At 45.0% G+C, this 20,302-nt stretch overlaps 1 protein-coding gene across 12 annotated transcripts in view; it reads left to right on the forward strand.

The window, feature by feature from the left end:
* DENND2B (DENN domain containing 2B) overlaps nt 1–20,302 on the forward strand; it is a 178,143-nt gene that overhangs the window by 89,025 nt on the left and 68,816 nt on the right. Inside the window, exon 1 of one of the 12 annotated variants that reach the window (XM_079928519.1) lies at nt 6,678–8,204. The exons of the other annotated variants lie outside the window; for them this stretch is intronic. The gene's annotated coding sequence lies outside the window, so the exon portion shown is untranslated. Of the gene's footprint in view, nt 1–6,677; nt 8,205–20,302 lie in introns of those variants that run through there. 12 annotated transcript variants of the gene reach the window in all.

A 20,302-nucleotide genomic window follows, 5' to 3' on the forward strand; every position in this document is an offset into this window, starting at 1 on the left:
GCACGCGTGTGTGCGTGTAAGCAGAGACGTCAGCCCAGCTTTCTGCATCTTCTCCTGGAGGATGATGATAGTTATTTACATTTGAATAATAACTTACAGTATATAAAATATTTTCACATACTCTCTTTCATTGGTTTTATATTCTTTCACAAGAGGAATTGAGGTGGCTGGCTACAGAAGGCATAATAAAAACAGAACCTGACTGTACTTTCCATGGGATAGTGGAAGGAACAGGAACTTTAGTCAGACCTCGTCTGAATTCTGGCTTTTCCTTTTACCAGCTATATGACCTTGGGCTTTAGTTTTCTTAGAATTGATAAAATAGAATTGATAACATTTACCTCCTAGGATTGTTTTGGAGTGTTAAATTAATTAACACAGTTAACACATGGGGACAGTGCTTGGCACACAGTGGGTGATTGATAAAGGGAGATTTCTATAACATGGAAACAGATCATCAACATCAAAGAAGAGCATACAAGTGTCCTAGTCTTGTTAATTAAGATTGTTGCTATGAATGGCCTTTGACTTTGAGTCCTTTGGCAGTCTGCGAAACTGACCTTCTGACACCTTACCATTAAGAAAGAGGAAACATACCATTTTCTCAAGGTGGACAAAGTCTTATATATTAGTGGAGTTTTTTATATGGCTATCTTTGTTGGAGATATTGAATGATACAATAGATAGTAATCCTTACTATTTTTTAAATCGAGAGTTATGTTTTCATTTTTTTCTTGTTTTTACAACCACAGGATATTTCTTTACCATTTTTACAACAAATGCTTATGTGATTTCAATTTCCAGTAGTTCTCATATAGTGATTGCTGGTAAAATACAAATGTGTTACATGAAATTGCAACTCAGTGAAAACCACCCTATAAGGAGCTGAGCTAATGGTGTATCTATGTAGCTTTCCAGTGATCTGATAGAAAAATGGAGCTTAAAATACTCAGGATATTCATCATGCCCCATTAGATGGTCTTTAAATATCACTTTTTAAAGTTGGGATTTTCTAAGAGTTGGACAGCAATCAATTCAAGGCCCTGAGTTCTATATTCTTTGCTTATTTCCAAATAAAAGCAGATCCATGGACTTTGGAAAACAGATGGAAGGGTTGACTTCCTACATGACAGAGCCACGCAACTTGTACTCTTGCCTGCATTAAAACATTATTTTGTTTAATCTTTACAATAGCCCTGGGGTAGAAGGGGACTGACCAAACGTTTAATTCCCTCTGAAATACCAGGTATCGGGCTTTTCCTCCAATTACAAATGGGAGGCTGACTCAGTGTTGAGAGATCAGGTGAACAAGCCCATTGCCTTCCTCCCTTCTCTTCTCCATCTCTTGGGTCATAAATGCTTGGCAGGGATTGTCCTTTGCTTTATCTCTGTGACTGTTTCTGATCTGGAAATGACTGTCATCACTTCTAGATAACACCAGTCCTGGGCAATTGCTGAATGAAGCTCACATCACAACAAATCATGGAATTATAGTGACAAGGGAGAGATTCTAGGTGGGAGTGGGTGACTTTTCCAGATGAAAAACAACAACAGGGCAGACAGGTGACTGCCTTCAACATGCAGGAAGTACCCCTAGCTCTGTGTCATCCTTGTTGGTCAGAGGTAGAAAGAGGAGAAATTGAGCCACAGAAGAATTTGCCTGTGTGTTCTTTTTTTTTTTTTTTAATTTATTTATTTTTGGCTGCATTGATGTTCGTTGCTGGGTGTGGGCTTTCTCTAGTTGTGGTGCACGGGCTTCTCATTGCGATGGCTTCTCTTGCTACAGAGCACAGGCTCTAAGGCTCTAGGGCTCCCGGGCTTCAATAGTTGTGGCATGTGGGCTCAGTAGTTGTGGCGCATGGGCTTACTTGCTCCATGGCATGTGGGTCTTCCTGGACCAGGGTTTGAACCCGAGTCCCCTGCATTGGCAGGCGGGTTCTTAACCACTGCGCCACCAGGGAAGTCCCATGCCTGTGTGTTCTTTTATACTCTTGTACCTTTTCCTCTTTGCAGCAGTGATCCTGGAAAACAGGAAAAACTGCTATGATTACAGTCTATTTTTTAATTTTTAATTTTTATTTATTTATTTATTTATGGTACGTGGGCCTCTCACTATTGTGGCCTCTCCCGTTGCGGAGCACAGGCTCCGGATGCGCAGGCTCAGCGGCCATGGCTCATGGGCCCAGCCGCTCCGCGGCATGTGGAATCTTCCCGGACCGGGGCACAAACCCGTCTCCCCTGCATCGGCAGGCGGACTCTCAACCACTGTGCCACCAGGGAAGCCCCAAGTTTTTATTTTATTAATTTTTTTATTGAAGTATAGTTGATTTACAATGTTGTGTTAGTTTCTGGTGTACAGCAGAGTGATTCAGTTATATGTATATTATATAGTCTTTTTCATATTCTTTTCCATTATGATTTATTATAGGATATTGAATACAGTTCTCTGTACTATACAGTAGAACTTTGTTGTTTAGCCATCCTATGTATAATAGTTTGTCTCTGCTAATCCCAAACTCCTAATCCTTCCCTCCCCACCTCCCATCCCCCTTGGCAACCACAAGCCTGTTCTCTGTATCTGTGAGTCTGTTTCTGTTTTGTAGATATATTGATTTGTGTCATATTTTAGATTCTACATAAAAGTGATATCACACAGTATTTGTCTTTCTCTGACTGACTTCACTTAGCATGATAATCTCTAGATCCATCCATGTTGCTGCAAATGGCATCATTTCATTCTTTTTTATGGCTGAATAATATTCCATTGTATATATACCACATCTTCTTTATCCATTCATCTGTCGATGGACATTTAGGTTGCTTCTGTGTCTTGTCTATTGTAAATACTGCTGTTGTGAACATTGGGGTGCATGTATCTTTTTGAATTATAGTTTTCTCTCGCCATATGCCCAGGAGTAGGATTGTGGGATCATATGGCAACTCTATTTTTAGTTTTCTAAGGAACCCCCATACTGTTCTCCACAGTGGCTGCACTAACGTACATTTCCACCAACAGTGTAGGAGGATTTCCTTTTCTCCGCACCCTTTCCAGCATTTGTAATTTGTAGACTTTTAAGTGATGGCCATTCTGACCGGTGTGAGGTGGTAGCTCATTGTAGTTTTACACAGTCAGTTTTTAATGTAAAGAAAAGCTGATGATGGGTTTTCACTGGCATAGCGCAAATTAAGGATTTGGGGCCTGGGAGTAAAGCTTGGCTGCTATGGAAATGCAGGCAGCTGGCTCCTTGTATGAAACCCACAGTTAGTGAAAGCACAGAGTGGCTTCATTTCAGTGGATACTCTTGGAGCCTCAGATGTTGTACCTTCCTGTGCTTTCTTAACAACTACTTGACCCTCTGGGGGCTTATGTGATAGGGGGTACTGTACCCAGAAAGAAGATATACTTGCCAAGAGAACATCTACGTCGGTTCGTAGATGCTGTACAGCCTTGATTGGTTTTAGGTTTTAGATGTTTCACGTTTGCCTAAATGCAAGACTGGCTTGTGATTACCACCTTGCTCACTAGCCCACTTTTCTCATTCCGTTCCTTGAGTCTCCTTTGCCTTTCTCACTAATTCTAGAGAAACAGAATTGCTGGTTGTGCAGACTAGACCAAGGTCACTGTGAGGCCATTGCTTCTGTTGCCTCAGTCACCTTCCTCATCACAGATAATTCAGTCATGACTGGCATTTCCTTAAAGCTTCTGAGGGTGCATGAGGGGTGTGGGTGCAGGGTGAGTTGAATAAAGGAAAGATAGTTTGGGCTGAAAAGTCCACTCTTCTGGAGTCTGTTCTTATGACAGACGTTATACCCAGAAAGCTTAGCCAAGAGTCTTCTTTCCATCACTCAAGCTACACCAAAAGAAGCTGGTCTCCACGGCAGATTCAGAATCTGTGAAATGGAGGATAAATTATTATTAACATTTTGTGTGGAATTTGGGAACTGTGTAGTTCTCTCTGACCCACACTCTCTGCCCTTCAGTTACAAAGAGTTATCCCCAGCTGACCTCCTCCCTCTTGCTTTCTTCCTCTTGTTACTGAAGATTCTTACCCTGGGTGAAAACGTCTGAGCCCTGCTCTCCCAACCCTTTCATTTTTGTAGAGCCTTTGTTACACTTCTGTCTGCAACATCTCCCTCTTTTTCTGCTAACCTCTTGAATTATTCCAGGTAAAACTCCCCCTCCTGTTGGCAGACCAGCTCCTCCTATTTCCTTTTCCTTTTTCTATTCCTTTGTTGATTTTTTAAAATAATAAAAGAAATGCATGCTCATTGCAGAATATTTGTACATAACAAAAAATATTAAGAAGAAAGTAAAAATCATGTGTCATCACTTTACCAGAGATAGCATAATTACTGTTAATTTTTTGGTATATATCCTTTTGGATCTTTTTTTCTTACATGTTCTAGATATGCTCTTTTTTTTTTCTTTCTTTCTGTTTTGGCTGTGTTGGGTCTTAGTTGCGGCATGCAGGATCTTTTACTGTGGTGCGCGGGCTTCTCTCTAGTTGTGGCATGCAGGTTTTCTCTCTAGTTGTGGTGTGTGGATTTTCTCTCTAGTTGTGGCGCATGGGCTCTGTAGTTTGTGGCTCAGTAGTTGTGTTCAGGCTCAGTAATTGTGGTGTGTGGACTTAGTTGCCCCGCATGGCATGTGGGAGCTTAGTCCCCGACCAGGGATCAAACCCGCATCCCCTGCATTGGAAGGCGGATTCTTTACCACTGGACCACCAGGGAAGTCCCCTAGATATGCTTTTTTTAAATACAAACATAGCATTGTTTTGTAACTTCCTTCTTTGACTAATATTCTTACATGGGTATCTTCCAGGGACATATATAGAGCTACTTTGTAATGTCTAATGCTGCATAGAGAATTCCATTGTATGGATGAATCAATACTTAATTAATCTCCTGACAGTGGACTTTGGGTTATTTCCATTATTTTGCTATTAAAAGCTATGTGGTAGTAAATATCTATCCCTAATTTTATGAGTATAACTTCAGGATAAATTTCTAGAAATGGAATTGCTGTATCAAATGGTATATAATATACACAAATTATTTAATAATATCTTTTAAACTTTAAGCAAAAGAAAAAATAGATATAATAAAAACCTGTGTACCCATCACCCAGATTTAATAAATATTAACATTTACCATATTTGCTTCAGATCTCTTATTTAAAAAAAAAATTAATATGACAGATATGACTAAGCTTTCCCTGTCCTTTCCTTTCAGAAATTGATATGCATATCATCCCATGCATATCTTATCCTCTCTATATATGTGTCCATAAGTAATGTATTGTTGTGTGTTTTAAAATTTTATACACATGACACCATTCCTGCATGCAGCCTTTTGCAGCTTGGTTTGTTTCACTCAGTGTCATTTTTGAAAAGTCTGCATGTATAAAATCATTCAGTTTAATTGGTATATGATGTACCATTGTATGATAGTGAGAGATGATTAAAGTCTTTCCACTTTTTGTGTGTTACAAGCAATGCTGTGGTGAGCATCCTTATACGAGGAACGCACAAGAGTTTGTGTACACCAGCCGCCTGGAGTGGGTATGGGATTCTTCAGCTTTGTTAGGTCATACCAGATTGCTGTTGAGAGTGATTGTAAGTATTTTGAGCAATGTATACAAGTTTTCATTTCCCTAAATTTTTGCTAACACTTGAAGACTCTACACTTCTCAGTATTTCCCCATCTGATGAATATGAAATAGCATCTCATTGCTTTAATTTGTGTTTTCCTGATTTCAGAGAGATTGAGCATTGTTTCATATTTTATTGATTATTTGAGTTTCCTTTTCTTTGAATTGTCTCTTCATATCTTTTACCTATTTTTCAACTGGGTTGTCTTTTTCCTATTGATTTTCTAAGTTCTTAACATGTTCTTATATTTAATCATTTGTCAGTTGTGTGCTTTGCAGTATTTTCTTCCTGGCTGTGGCTTGTCTTTTAACTTTGTATAGGGTATCATTGTGAGCGTGTATTTTTCAGAGCTTACGTATTCCTAAATTGTCCTCTAGAAAAGTTGTGCTGGTTTCCAGTACCTCCACCAGTGTCTGAGAGTGCTCCATTCACCACACCCTGCCTCACTCTGGGATTAGTTTTATCATTTGATTGCCTAATCTGATAGACAAAAAGTGGTATTGCCTCTTGTTTGCTACCTTCTTGAGCATTCCTACCTGAAACCTGGCTTTTCCCTGAAGATCTCACTTCCCTTGGGACCCTCTCTAATGAAGCAACTTCCTCTCCTCCCCTGACTTTCACTCTCTACTCCCTGACCTTGCTTCCCGCCCTGCCTGGCAACCTGTCCTATTTGAAGTCAGTCTCTCCCTTCACATATATCTCCTTTCCTCATTCTTGATGCTGACTCCCCCTTGCCTTCCATGTTAGTTGCTTACAGCCTTCTTCGTAGGTCTCCTGTCTGGCCCAGTAGGACTTGGGACTTCATGCCGAGAATCCTTCAGCGCTCTGGCCTCAAGGTCCCTCAATCTTTTCAACTCTAAAGACTTTATCCTCATTCCAGTTAAGGTACTCATAGCTTTGGCCTCATCACTTGGAGCTATTCCACTTTCAGGATGCTAAACTCTGAAATTCTGCTCCCTCCCCAAGCCCCTGAATGATTACACCCCCTGACTCTTTCATGGCTCCCTCTGGACGGCTGGTTCTCCAGCCTTGCCCTGCCCTCAGGACTGCCCACTTATTGTCCCATCCGCCTGAACCTCAAAGACAAGAATTCCAGGCATATACTTGATTACTTGAGTTCCCTCCCTCTCTTATCCTAACTATAATCTTCAGTCCTGGTAGACCACAAAAACAGACTTTTCTGCTGTAGCCCCTAGATTTCTGAGTATGGCTTCATCTTGCAGAAGCACAGTTCCTGACCCATTATTCCTTTCTCAGAAAACTTCCTTGATTTCCCAGAGAAAAGACAGATCCTTAATTTGTTTCTCAAAGGCCTCTAAGATCTGACGTTTCTCTGTCTTTCCAGCTCTCCTTCTCCCTGGTCTACTTCCAGTTAAACTTCCATCAGACTGAACATCTTACTGTCCTTCATATGTTTTCTACTTTCCTGCCTCTAAGACTCTGCTTATATAGTTCCATCTGCCCAGGATTTCCCCTCTATTCTTTTGCCATTTGATCTTCCAGGACCAGTGCAAGGGCCGTCCTCTCTATGAACCCTTCCTGCTTCTTCAGTTGGAAATAATTCCCCTCTAACCAAATCCACAGCCTTTTATCTCCCTAATGGCACCTAAAATAGTCTTCCTGGCATTTGTTATATTTATGTGTCTTTTGTATCCACCTTACTGGAATGTAAGCTCTTTGAGGATGGACCCATGTCTTTGGTATTTCGGTGTCCCAACCAGCACTAAGCACATTAGTTTACACGTGGTTGGTGTTCAATATATATTAGTTGAATATACATATGATGGTAAGTGTGAATGGAAGGAGGAGAGCCTGTTGCCCTGGCTAACTGGAGACTGTATTTAAATTTCATACCCCTTCTCCTGCTGTGGTGAGTGAAAAATCGGACTTAGCTTGACCTGACCCAGCAGAAGAATAAACCCAACTCCTGACCCGCTTTGCAGCTGTGGGAGCATGCAGGAGCCTAGAGTACCAGGAGTTCCCTCGGGGTGTTCTCAGGGCTAGGGAGCTGGGCCAGCTGCGCTCTGTGTACTCTATGGGAGAGGATTTCACAGTCGTGCAGCAAAAGGAGGCACTGAGCATGCTCTTGGCAGAGGCAGGAGCAGAGGGACTACAGAGCATGGTGACCCTGAGGGGAGGGTTTTATTTTTGTCATCAGGCCACTCTCTTTCCTTCTTACCTCCCAGGGCTGCCATTCTTCCTGCCTTGGGACCTTGAGTCTAACTCTAAATCTTACAACAGCCTTTTGTGTCATTCTGTCCAACTACTGTTTGTCCTTTAAAACTTGTCTCATGTTTCCTCTCCCACAGAAATCCTGTCGTGAGCCCCTCCACTCCCACCCACTGTACTTTAGAGCACTTTTAGTCTGTGTCTCACATTTGGATTATTTCCTATTGTGTCTTGTTTCCCTGAGTTAGCCTGTGAGCTCCTTGAGCGCAGTGCTAAAAACAAAGCAGTGATCAGTAGTTACTGTTGATTTTATTGAGGAGCCTGATACTAGAACTTGCAAGATTATCAGTAGCAGAAAAACTGAAGATGGGAAAGGACATGAAGGTAAAACTTAGCCTTGGGCTGCTTCTCTATAGAGTCTGGGTCTGGGGAGGCAATGCCTGTTCATCTTTACGGTCTCCTAGTGTACAAGGGAGGAGAGTGGGTTTCCTGAATTCTGGCGTTTGAAGCTCTGCCTTCCAGCAGTAGTCAGCATCTAGGCAGGTGAGAGAACGAGGTGTTCAGAGTGTGGCCTCCAGGGAAGAAGGGGGAGGGCCAGTGGTTGGGGCCCCAAACAGCTGTGTTTGACTTGGGGTGACCTGGCTCCATGCCAGCTCCCCTAGTACATGGGAGCTGTCAGCCCACATGGTCACTTGGAGCCCAAAGGATCCCTTACAGCCTCTTCCCTGAGCTGGAAGCAGGACAGGGAGCAGCAGGCCAGTTGGCCGCTTGCCTTTTCTGCCTTAAAGTACTTTGTTTCTGTTGCTAACAACAGACATGGGTAGTGTAAATAAAACGCAGACACACATATGTGGAGACTGAAAATTTGAGTTGGCAGGGGCAGGGGGAGGGGCTGAGATGGAAGGAGACTGAATGTGTAGCTACGTCTCTGAAGATGCTTAGTGGGCCCTGGGCCCTCCCTCCAGCCTTTGGCGACGGGCCGCCCTCAGGGTAGCTGAGTGGGGGCAGCCTGCACGGTCGAGTACGAGATGATATTGTCTGGACGCCACGGGTTTCAGAGACTGGGTGCTTGTTACGGTTGGGTGCATAGCTTCGCTCAGGCACACACTCCTCTGAGCTAGGTGCTAGTGATCTGAGGGCTGACGGCAGCTTCTTCCTTCCGTGCTGCCTTTTCTGTAAGGCTTTCCTCACTGATCCCTTGTATTGCTCACATGTGGTGTACATTGATCAGCAGCAGCTGTGGCCTTTCTGGCAGCCCTGACCTATCAGAGCCCCTTGAGGTCTGCACACCTAAACACACGACTGGCGTTTTGGGCGAGCTCCTGAACGCTGTGAGCTTCCATTCCTTAGAATGGTTCCTGAGACCAATTCAGCCTTGCTAGGAAGGGTGATCTTTACTAGCAGGAGGCTGAATCGTTAACTGTAATAAGAAGTAATGGTTGAGTCTCACGTGGCATGAGCTTATTCAGAGACTTGAGGTTCAGATAGGTTGTGATGAGGAAGACTGTGAGTCTCCACTGCTGGAAATATAAATTGGGATGGGTTAGGTGTTCTCTCCTCCTTCCTCCCTGAGTCTAAAAGGTATCTAAGATTACTTCTGGAGGGCCTCTTCTGTTTCTGATTCAGGGGGAAAGAGCAACTGCGTTGATATGATATGACATGTAGAGTTATTACATCTGTTACTACAGGAGTTAAAGGACCGAGGTACATGTGAATAGGTTATCTATTTTTACAATTTAGAAGGTATGCAGGATTATTCCTGTAATAATAGCAATCTGACTCCTATCCCAGTAACCCTTCTTGAATAGGAGAGAGAGAAGTGAAGTTATTATTAGGGTCTGAGAATTGTCTACCACCCTGGAGAGGCCTAAGGGAGTTGCCTCCCATGTGGCCTCCAATAGCTATGCAGTCACGGTGACACAAAGTCTGGGAACTCCTGAGGAAAGGGTTGGCTGTTTTCTTTCTTTTCCCGGGCTTAGGGTGGGGATGTGAAGCTGTGTATCTGGTCCTTAGGAGGGGTATTGGCTAGGGTTATTATTGAATGGAATTGGACCCAGCCGACCTCTGAAGCTGATAAACTCCAAAGCAGGGCAGGAGACAAGGCGGTCAGAGAGAACGATGATTCTTGTAATAGAATACATTCTAAACCACCAAGCCTAGGGGGCTTCGTAGAAAGGCTGAAGGAGAGGCAAGAAGACCTCACCCAACTGGGGCTTCATCTCCCGCCTCCACCTTTGCCCCTACAAGTGTCACAACAAGCTGCCTCTGAGGTCTGGTTGTTGACTCTCTTACTTGCACAGTTCAGGTGAGCAGGGAGGTTCTTTTTTTAAAAAAAATAAATTTATTTATTTATTTATTTTTGGCTGCGTTGGGTCTTTGTTGCTGTGTGCGGGCTTTCTCTAGTTGCGGCGAGCGGGGGCTACTCTTCATTGCAGCGCACAAGCTTCTCATTGCAGTGGCTTCTCTTGTTGCGGAGCATGGGCTCTAGGCGCATGGGCTTCAGTAGTTGTGGCACGAGGGCCCAGTAGTTGTGGCTCGCGGGCTCTAGCACGCAGGTTCAGTAGTTGTGGCACACGGGCTTAGTTGCTCCGCGGCATGTGGGATCTTCCCGGACCAGGGCTCGAACCCGTGTCCCCTGCATTGGCAGGCGGATTCTTAACCGCTGTGTCACCAAGGAGGCCCCCAGGGAGGTTCTTGTTGAAGCCGCTCCCACCAGTTAGGAGCATGGAGGACTGTGTTGTTTTCCTTACTGTGTCCTTAGTGAGTGGCGTAGTGCCTGGCACAGGGGAAGTGCTCGGTCATTGTTTGTGGATCTGATGGTTTCCCAACTTCAGTTTAAGAGGGCCCTTAGACTGGGCCATGGAGCATGGATAGGATTTGGATAGCAGGGAGGAAAGGGAGTACTCCAGGCTGGAAATGGTTTGCACATAAAAAGATGGGCGCAGAAATGGATATGTATGGAGCAGGGAGGCATCCTGCCTGGAGAGAGAAGTTCAGTGCATTTGTGTGTGTGTGTGTGTGTGTGTCTATGCAAGTCTGTGTGGCTTTGTGTGAAGGGGAATGGAGGATGGTAGGGGAATGGTGGTGGTAAGGTGAGGGATGGTGGAACGAGGAGGAAGGAAGAAGAGGGAAGCCAGATTGGTTGGTAGCATTTGACAAGGTTCTGGAGGAACCGGAAGAATCTGGACTTGGCAGTTAAGGAGCCCAGAGGAATGACATGATGATATTGAGATTCGAGGATACTTAGTCTGTCATTTACGAGAAGGAGGACTAGAGATGGAAGAAGAAAGGAGAACTAGTAATGATAATAGTAACACTTCACATTTATTTACTGCCTCCATGGGCTGGCACTCGATAAAGAGCTCTATGTGATCAGAGACCATCGTAGTAAGCTTGATAAGAGGTGATTAGCTGGAGAAAAATTGCACAGAAGATGACATAGTTAGCTTCTTCATATTTGGCTGTATTTGGCTCTTATTTGGTTAAATAAGAAATAGCTCCAAGGACATCTTCTTCCTGAGCTCTGCTTCCCAAAACGTGTCCTTGAAGCCGCTGGAGCTGGGGCTGTTATCTGGCTCGGCTGGGCTGCTGAGCTTTTGCATACTCCTTGCCAGGAACTAATGTCCTTGGGCCTCAGCTGGGGTGTGTCCCCAGTACAGCCATCTGGAAGGTCAGAGAAATTAGCCACTAGAATGTACCCATTAGTGCTTCGAGGGGTTACAACCTGTCAGTGGAATCTCAAGCCTGGGAACTGCTTCTCTCACAGGGCTTTTCAAAGTTGGAGCAAGCTAACAGTTCTAGCACTGACTGCTCCCTTATTTGGACACTAAAATTTCAGGGTGAGATTAGCCTTCTCCTTTGTTTTGGGAGACTTTTTAAGGACCTGATATCCTTGTGAGTGATTTTTAAAGAGATAACGTGACATCAGAGCCATACCTTTCTTCACCTGATTCTTTCCTTGGCCTCCAGCCCATCCACTTATGAGACCAGGATGGGGCCTCTGTCCACTCACCGCAGTCTTGCTGGGGGAAAGTGGACAGCACATCATGGAGCCAAGAGTCAGGGTGGCTGAGGCTTGAGAACCTGGCTCCAGGGCTTGGGCGCAACTTCACGCCTGACCTGGGGGCTTATCTCTTGGCTTTGGGGAACTTGCTGTGCCCATTAACTTGGCGGATTTGTAGTTTATCAACCCAGCTTCATGTGGAGCCTAGTGGGGAGCACGGGGCAGGGAGGGTGTGGGAGCTGTTGGGGGTAGTGGTGCTGCTGAGGGGTGCAGAGTCTTTTGTGGCAACTTGGAGAGCATACTTCTTCCCCTGCCCACCCTCTGCCAAGGATGGCTGATTGAACTGGGAGCCCAGCTCTGTCACCATCTGCCTTTCCTTCTGGTTGACCCCTGTGAACCGCAGGAAAGTAGTTCAGCTCCTGGCAGTGACATTGGATCCTACTGGAGGAAGGGAAAGCAGGAAGGAGAACATGTTTCTGTCAACAAAGGGGAGCTTTCACTAGTTGGAACTCGCTGTAAGGTGGCTTTCAGCCCTTTGGGTGATTACTGTGGGCTTAAAGTGTGATGCCATGTGTGGAAGAGGCTGTAAATCATAAAGACCACAGGGCCGTGGAGTGGAGGTAGGGCCTCCTACTGCAGTCGCCGAGAACCCACGGTGAAGGCTGACTGAACTGAGGAACTGCTACTGCCCAGGAAGAAAGCATTTTGGGCAGTGGTAAGGCCTTTGCAGGCCTTATTGAACCTGCACGAGAACGCTGTCATCTCCACCTCATCCTTAAGGAAACTGAGGCCTAGAACGCTCATCCACAGCTTCGTAGCTGGTGGAGGTAGAGTTGGAATTTATACCCAGCGCTTCTCTTCTCCCATTGTTCCTTACAGAGGAAAGCATGACAAACCATTAATTTTAATCAACTTTCTATATTAGAAGAGTTATAGATTTACAGAAAAGTTGCAAAAATAGTACATAGAGTTCCTGTAGACCCTGCAAGCCATTCATTTTTTTCCTCTTCTTCTGGTCCATTTTATGAGGATTCATTGGGGGTGAGGTACAGATTTGGAGTAAGGACATTTTTTCCAAAGACTCCAACTTAGTGATTTTTCAGCTAGAGTTTTTGAAAGTCCGTCAGAGTATATTATTTCTTCCCCAGTTCTACCCTGTCTCAGCCTGCCGGACTGGGCTAGACCTGGCTTTGCCATCTGGTTCCAGAGTCAAATGCCCTACTTTCTTGACTGTCTCCATAGAGTTGGATAGCAGCTGAGTTTCAGAGAGGTAGGGAAGACAGATAGCTGTGGAGAGGATCCTTACCAGCTTGGCTTCTGGGCCTTCTTCTGCCTGGCATGGATGTGATGGGGAGTGGGGGTCTTAATAGTTTTAGCTGGTGTCTCCTGGCCTGGAGCCAGAGCCCTCCCAAGGGGGCATGGGGAACGTCTGTGCAGTAAGGCCCGTTTGCTTGGATGCTCTCCTGGGTCTGTCCTTGTACGGTGCAGAATGGTTTGTGGTGGTCACTGCTGTGGGCCCAGGCCTTGGTCTGCCAGCAGGCAGGCTGGCTGTGGGCAGAATAATATCCGTGGGCAGCTGGTGTGCTTTGCTTGGGCCCCAGGCACATTGTCCATTTAAGGGAAAGGGGTCTGCAATCTCCTTGGCTCTGGGTGTGAATGGGCTGGCCTGAAGTTTGCTCATGGCCTTTGCTGGGTGTGCTTTTTCAATGAGATCATTCCAGAATTACATTCCTATGAAATTATATTTCACTCAGGATGTGAAGCTGGATTTGTGTAAAAGCACTGGCACTAAAAGTCAGGCTCAGAGCGGGGCAGAAATGAGAATTGGGATAAACAGATCTTTAGAAGGAGGGAAGACAGAAGGAAAGAGAAAACAGTTGTTAGAGGATTTTGCATTTAAGACTGGTGCACTGTAAGCATACCAGGGAGTTGAGATTGCCACTCAGACTATGGAAAGGCAGACGTGACGCTTGTTGTCCCGGCTGCCTGCCACCCCCAGGCAGTATGGGTTCACCCACCTACATCTAATTTTTCTCTCTTCGCTTTTTCTGTCTCTCTCTGTCTCTGTTTCTGTCTCTTTTTCTGTTTCCCTCTCTCTGTCTTCCTCTCTCTCTCTCTCTCTCTCTCTCTCTTTCTCACACACACACACACACACACACACACACACACACACACACACACACAGGAGGGCACACACATACAGCCCCTGCATGGTGGCAGTGTGAGATTATCATATTCTGTATGATTCTGCCTTGTAACCCTGTGTAAATGCTGTTCTCTTAGCTCTGAATGTCCTTCTCTCCCTTTGCCCAGAAAACTCTAGTCACTCTCTAAAACGCATTTCAAGCATTGCTGTTCTGAAATCTATTGTGCTGCCCTCAGAGTTATTTTCTGGCACCTCTGTGCTGTCACTCCCCTTGTGCACCCCACTCTTCCCGCACTTTTCATTTGGTGTGTTTGGAGGGCAAGGTATATTCCCCTCAGTGCTTGGTAGAGAGTCGGGTTCTCGTTATTGATTATTGAAGGGAGGAACCAAGTGAATGAAAAGTTGGGTACTGCAGGCAGGGTGAGCCACAGAATGGTGGCTAACATAGCATACGTGACATCGGAGGCCAGGAGACTAGAGAGTCAGATTTGCAGAAAGGTGGTATATGTGTGTATGCGTATGCACCCAAAAGCATGGAGAAGTTTGTGGAGTGGTAAGATAGAGGGCCCGGTGAGTTCCAGATTCCATAGGCAAATTGCAGGGACTGGGTCTGGACTCACTCAAGGTTAGATGAAACTGCCTCCTGAGTAATCCTTGCAAAGTTGCAGAAGGAGGGAGAGGAAAGAGCTTTAGGTTTTGAACTGGGGGTTCTGGGTGGTGGTGGTAATAGTACTCTTAAAAATAACAACAACAGCAACAGTAATAACGTAGTCCTCACGGTGGACCAGACACCATTCCAAGCACCTTTCGTATTTGAGCCCTTTCATTCTTACAGTAAGCCCTATGAGTTTGCCGCTATTAATTGTTGACATATGAAGAACTGAGGTCGCACAGCTACAAAGTAGTTCTAGACCTGGTTCTGCACTTACTAGCTGAGTGACCTTGGGGCAAGACAGCCTCCCTGAGCCTGTCTTCTTTGTAAAAAGGAGAGAAAATACCTATTGCATTTAACTTCTGGGGTTTGTTTGGCAGACTCAAATGAGGTGGCATGTGAAAGTATTTTTGAAAAGTATAAAGCACGCTGAAGGACTTGGAGCCAGCGCTGTGGAAGAAGGGTAACTTGCATAGGAATTGTGGTTGAGCTATTGGGCTCATACTTAACGTGCATGCCGCTCTGAGTGTGGGCCATAGTCGTACTTCACAGCGCACTGGGCTGGCTAGTGGCAGTATCTTTGGTTATATTTAGAATCGGGATTTGAGCTTCCATTAAAGAATCAAGAAACCAGTTCTTAATGGAGCTAAATATATATCTGAAATATCACTAGAGACAGATCTTGAGGGCTAACCAGGCCTTCCCTTCTAGCCAGGGAAGCAGTGGGGAAGCATGGTGGTAGGCGTTTGCAAGGGGGAGAATTATTCTGTTGGGCTCTTGGGAGCAGTGAGGCCACTGCAACGGGTGGCAGAGAGTTTGGCTCAGAGAGGTGGCCCATGTCACCTGCCACAGCCCAGCTGCACAGCAGTGGACGGCAGGATTCTGTGGCCTGGTGGGTGTGACCCGTTTTTCCTCAGGTGAGAGATTTGTAGGGAGTTTGAGAAATTGCTTTAAATTGCTATTGCCTTGGTAATGGAGATTGTGTCTGGCAAAGCGGTACATTTTTGTGGCACAATTTTGTGCCATTCCTTGGGCTTGGGGTTGAGCTGTGCTGAGCCAGGCAGTGGATGAGGAAGACTGGTGTAGGGGACAGAGAGGACAGTGTATCTGTGTATAGCCAAGGAAGAGCAATGTGGCCCCCTGAGGCCCGTCACTAACCAGTGTTCTCTGGGCCTCCTTAGAGCTGAGCAGCCTCTTCCGTGAGGTCTGAGCTCAGAGTGCCTTCCTTCAGCCTGATAGTTGCCTGGATTGGCCGTGATGCCTGTGTGAATAATTATAGGTCACTGAACAGAACTGTAGTTAGCTACATCCCTCAAAAATGCCTAATTGTAGGCTACAAATCTGAAAATATACAAGAGCTTTAGATACATGTCATACCTCATTACAGAGAGCAATGGCATGAGCCAGATGTGACTTGGGTGGCTTTTAGTGTGTCGGGAGCTGCTTGGTAGGCATGCTGGCCGGCCCAGAAGAAGGCAGGAGGCATATTCCCTGTGCTTCACAGGGAGACTGGGGACTTAGGGAAGGGGAGAAAATCTGTGCTGTGACCATAGCTTGCTCTTCATATGTGCACTTACACGGCTAAACACCTGTGGTTACCATAGGTAGATTTGATTCCTCTTTGGGAATTGTCTTCAGCACCAGTTTACAAACCACGTTAGAAAATGTCACATTTGAGTCTCAGGATCTTTGGCATTTGTAAGTCTGATATTTTTGGATTTAACTATTTCTAACACTCCTGAAGGCCTGTGATGTGTAGTAGTTTGTAAATTGCTGACATCCAGGTTTGAAAAAATGATGCAAGGACTCATGGAAGCAGGGTGCCTTTTTGCCACTCTCTCAGTGCCCAGTGTTGGCATACCTGCTGAGCTCTGTAGGCCTCCATTCAGAATTACCTGTGCACTTATGGGGCAGGTAAAATTGGTTAGGACAAGGATTCTTTTTTTTTTTTTTTTTTTTTTTTTGTGGTACGCGGGCCTCTCACTGTTGTGGCCTCTCCCATTGCGGAGCACAGGCTCTGGACGCACAGGCTCAGTGGCCATGGCTCACGGGCCCGGCCGCTCCGTGGCATGTGGGATCCTCCCAGACCAGGGCACAAACCCGTGTCCCTTGCATCGGCAGGTGGACTCGCAACCACTGCGCCACCAGGGAAGCCCAGGACAAGGATTCTTACAGTGAGTCTATGGAGGAACTTTGGGAGCTTGTGAACATCCTAAAAGGGTAGACAGAAGTTCATGTTCTTAGAAGTTTTCTATGGATGTTCTTGGGGTTTATTAGATACTCAGAGAGCCCTGTGAACTCATACAGCTGTACTCTAAAAAGTGGAGATTTGGGACAGTGTCGGTATGCATCCCCTTTGAGATCAGTATACAGTATGCTCCACAGTATACTTGACAGATACTGCTTATTCTGACCCAAGATGCTTTTCTCTCGTTTGCACCCTTTTTGCCACATGGCTCTGAATGAGTTAGCACCCTTGAAGGATGCAGATTTTCCTTCAGAGAAAATTCAGATAATGTTCCAAAGTCTCTGAGGGCAATTTCCAAACAGGAATTTCAGGAATGTTTTGAGAATGTATTGGAATAAACATTCAGGCCTCTAAGGACTACCCTGAAGAGGATAATGTCTGTGTGTATTGTGTCTCTGGTATATTGTATATCGTTATTGTCAAATCATCTGTTTCATTACCTTTAGTTGTACTCTTATGCCCTCAGAAGTTGGAACCAAGCCTGTATCCCTAGCACAGCCTAGAAGATCTTGGAATTATCTCCTTGAAAATTGTTCTGTAGTGACTATGTTGTCATTCAGATGGCCCCTAGAAGGATAATTGCCCTGAGGCTGTTGGGGAAATTTTAAGTTCCTTAGAGAAGTGAGGGTATCTGAAATACCTCATATTACCTAACTGGACTATACGTACTTATTGTTGGGCTGAGGGAGCCCAGGTTCACATGAGAGCCTACTGTGTCTTGTCTAGGGTGCTTGGGAGGCTTTGATAAAACGCCCAGTCTGGTTGGTCTGGTCTGGCCCAGCACAGGGCTGTCTCAGCATCAGGCCCCTCCCCAGTCGAGAAGGCAACCTTAGCTTGGTCTAGATTTCCAGGCTTGTGAATAACAGCAGCGGTGGTAGGTAGGGTTTATCTATGGCCTTTGGGGTCCTCTTTGCTCTCAGTTTAAAATATTTTAGTCATCTCTAAAAATCAAGGAGTCTCAATATTGGAAGGGACCTTACATGCCATCTGTGCTAATCTACAAAGCAGGGGGAGAGGGAAGACTAACCTTATCCGCTTCTTTCACCCTTGTATCCCCAGCATCTTAACTGAGTGAGTGGCATGTGGTAGGGATTCAAAACTACTTATTGAATGAGTAAGCACCAACTTCAGCAGACCATTGTCCTTGCTTCGTTTGTTCATTTATTTCACAAATATTAATAAGCTCTTACTATGTGCCACTTATTCTAAATTCTGGGGTATACACTAAAGTGACCAAGACAGTCTTGTCCTCAAGAGCCTCGCCTGTAAGTAAGAAGTTAAGAATTTAAAAAAACTTATAGTCTCTAACTGGAATTTAAGAATAAAAAGTTCTCTCTCATATTGGCCATTCTGGATCTTCTCATTGTCTGAGGTCTCTTTGGGGGACCATAAATAGCATATGTAGTCCCTTCTTCACATGGGAGCCTTTCAGAATTCTCAAGGCAATTATCCGCCTCCCCCATCCGCAGCCTTCTCTTCTCCAGGGTAAACACTCTCAGTTCCTGTAGTCATTTCTCCTGTGACATGCCTCTGAGTGCCCTCTCCATTCTGGTCACTGTCCTCAGGATGCAGTCCAAACAGAGCCTATCCCTTGGACAGTGTAGAGTCCAGAACCCAATGCAGTATCCCAAACATTAATTTCCAGGGAACATTCCAGCCTGGAGCCTTTCCTGCAGTTCAGCTTTTCTCTGCTTACCCTGGGCTCAGATGATGGATAATGGAAAGAGAAAGTCCTGAACTTGGCCAGACTGAGAACATCTTCATATTTGGCTAATCCTGGAATTGAAAACTTTTGTCTCCTTTCTGCCCTAGCCCCCCTAACGCCATCCCTCTCCCCTTGGTGTAGATGAATCTACACACAGCCTTGCTGCCAGTGGCTTGCTTGCCTTTCATTTTCTGAGTCACTGCCCTTCGCTACCAGGGAAATTAGCATGAAAAAGCAAATTCCAATTCTATAACCTTATTCAATTCCAGCCCTTTGTCACATTCTCTAACCCCACTCCCCACTGAAAATGACAAAAGTTGAGTCTTGTGACATCATAACAGTTGGCTATTGTATCAACAGCTGTGATGTCACCAACAGAGGATTATGACTTCAGGGAAGAATGGAGGGAGGGAGTATATAGGGCCAGAAACCCCTGGGGAACAAAGGCGTTATTTTCATGTAAATCTTCACCCAAAAAACCCAGTTGGCCTTTTAGTGGATGGGCTGTCAGTGGAAGCCGTCTCCCAGATTCCCATCCCTCCCTCCCTCAGTGGATTAATGGTTTGGTTTGTGGACTTTGCCCAAGTCTGAGTGTGTGTGGAAGTCCCCTGCTGGCTTCTGGGCTGGCTTGGGTTTTATTCATGAGGTCCATACTGAATAGAGCTTTTCAGGGAGGGAGTTCAGAGGGGAGCCCGGGAGCCTGGGGTACAGCTGAGGCAGATGTGCACAGCCTCTGGGCTGAGAGGGAGCTACTGTGCAGCCTCATCTCTTCAGGCAGAGGGGCAGCTCTTCTGTCAGCTGCAGTGAAAGCCTGGGTGTGCCGTCCATAGGCCTGAGTGCTAGCTGCCCGCCGGCTTCTGGGGCAGGGTTGGGCCTGCCCTGGGAGCTCCTCCTTGACTCCTTGACACAGAGACTTAAAAAAACACCTGCTACCAGAGGTTCCCAAACTTTCTCAGTTCGTGGGCCTTTAGTGTTTTAGTAATTTTTCACAGTGCCCAGAGGCCAAAAGAGATACCTTATTTTTATTAAGTGTTTAGGTGTAAACAATTTAGTAAGTGCTTATATCCTGATAACTGAGTAGCCATTTGAAAAATATATGTATATAAATTGAAAGGAAAAATATTTTTAGAGGAGGGTTGGGGGAATGGGTGAAATAGGTGAAGGGGATTAAGAGGTATAGACCTCTAGTTATATATTAAATAAGTCACGAGGATGTAATATTCAGCATAAGGAATATGGTCAATAATATTGTAATAACTTTGTATGGGGACGGGTGGTTACTAGACTTATCATGGTGATCATTTCATAATATATGCAAATATCAAATCACTATGTAGTACACCTGAAACTAACATAATATTGTGCATCAATTTCAATTACAAACATTTTTTATTTCATTCTTAAAATAACCACAGTTACTAACTTATGGGATGTACTGGGCACTGCACAACATCTCACATCTTGGAATCAGATTGAATACTGCCATCCCATTTCCTGTTCCACATTGCTTTTCACACGGTTATTGCTTTTTAATCACAGCAGCTGCTGAAAACCCAGCTTCACAAAGAAATGACATCATCGAAAAGAATGTAGTGCAATCTAATGTTAAAACTGAACTCGCGGGGTGTCCAAACAAATGTTGGATATTGGTCTTGTTTCCCTCAAAAATTTAAAATATCGTCTAACACAACTTGTAAAACAACTATACCCCAATAAAAAAAGAAATTA

Source organism: Stenella coeruleoalba (genome assembly GCF_951394435.1).
Source record: "Stenella coeruleoalba genome assembly, chromosome: 8".
Lineage (NCBI taxonomy): Eukaryota > Metazoa > Chordata > Mammalia > Artiodactyla > Delphinidae > Stenella > Stenella coeruleoalba.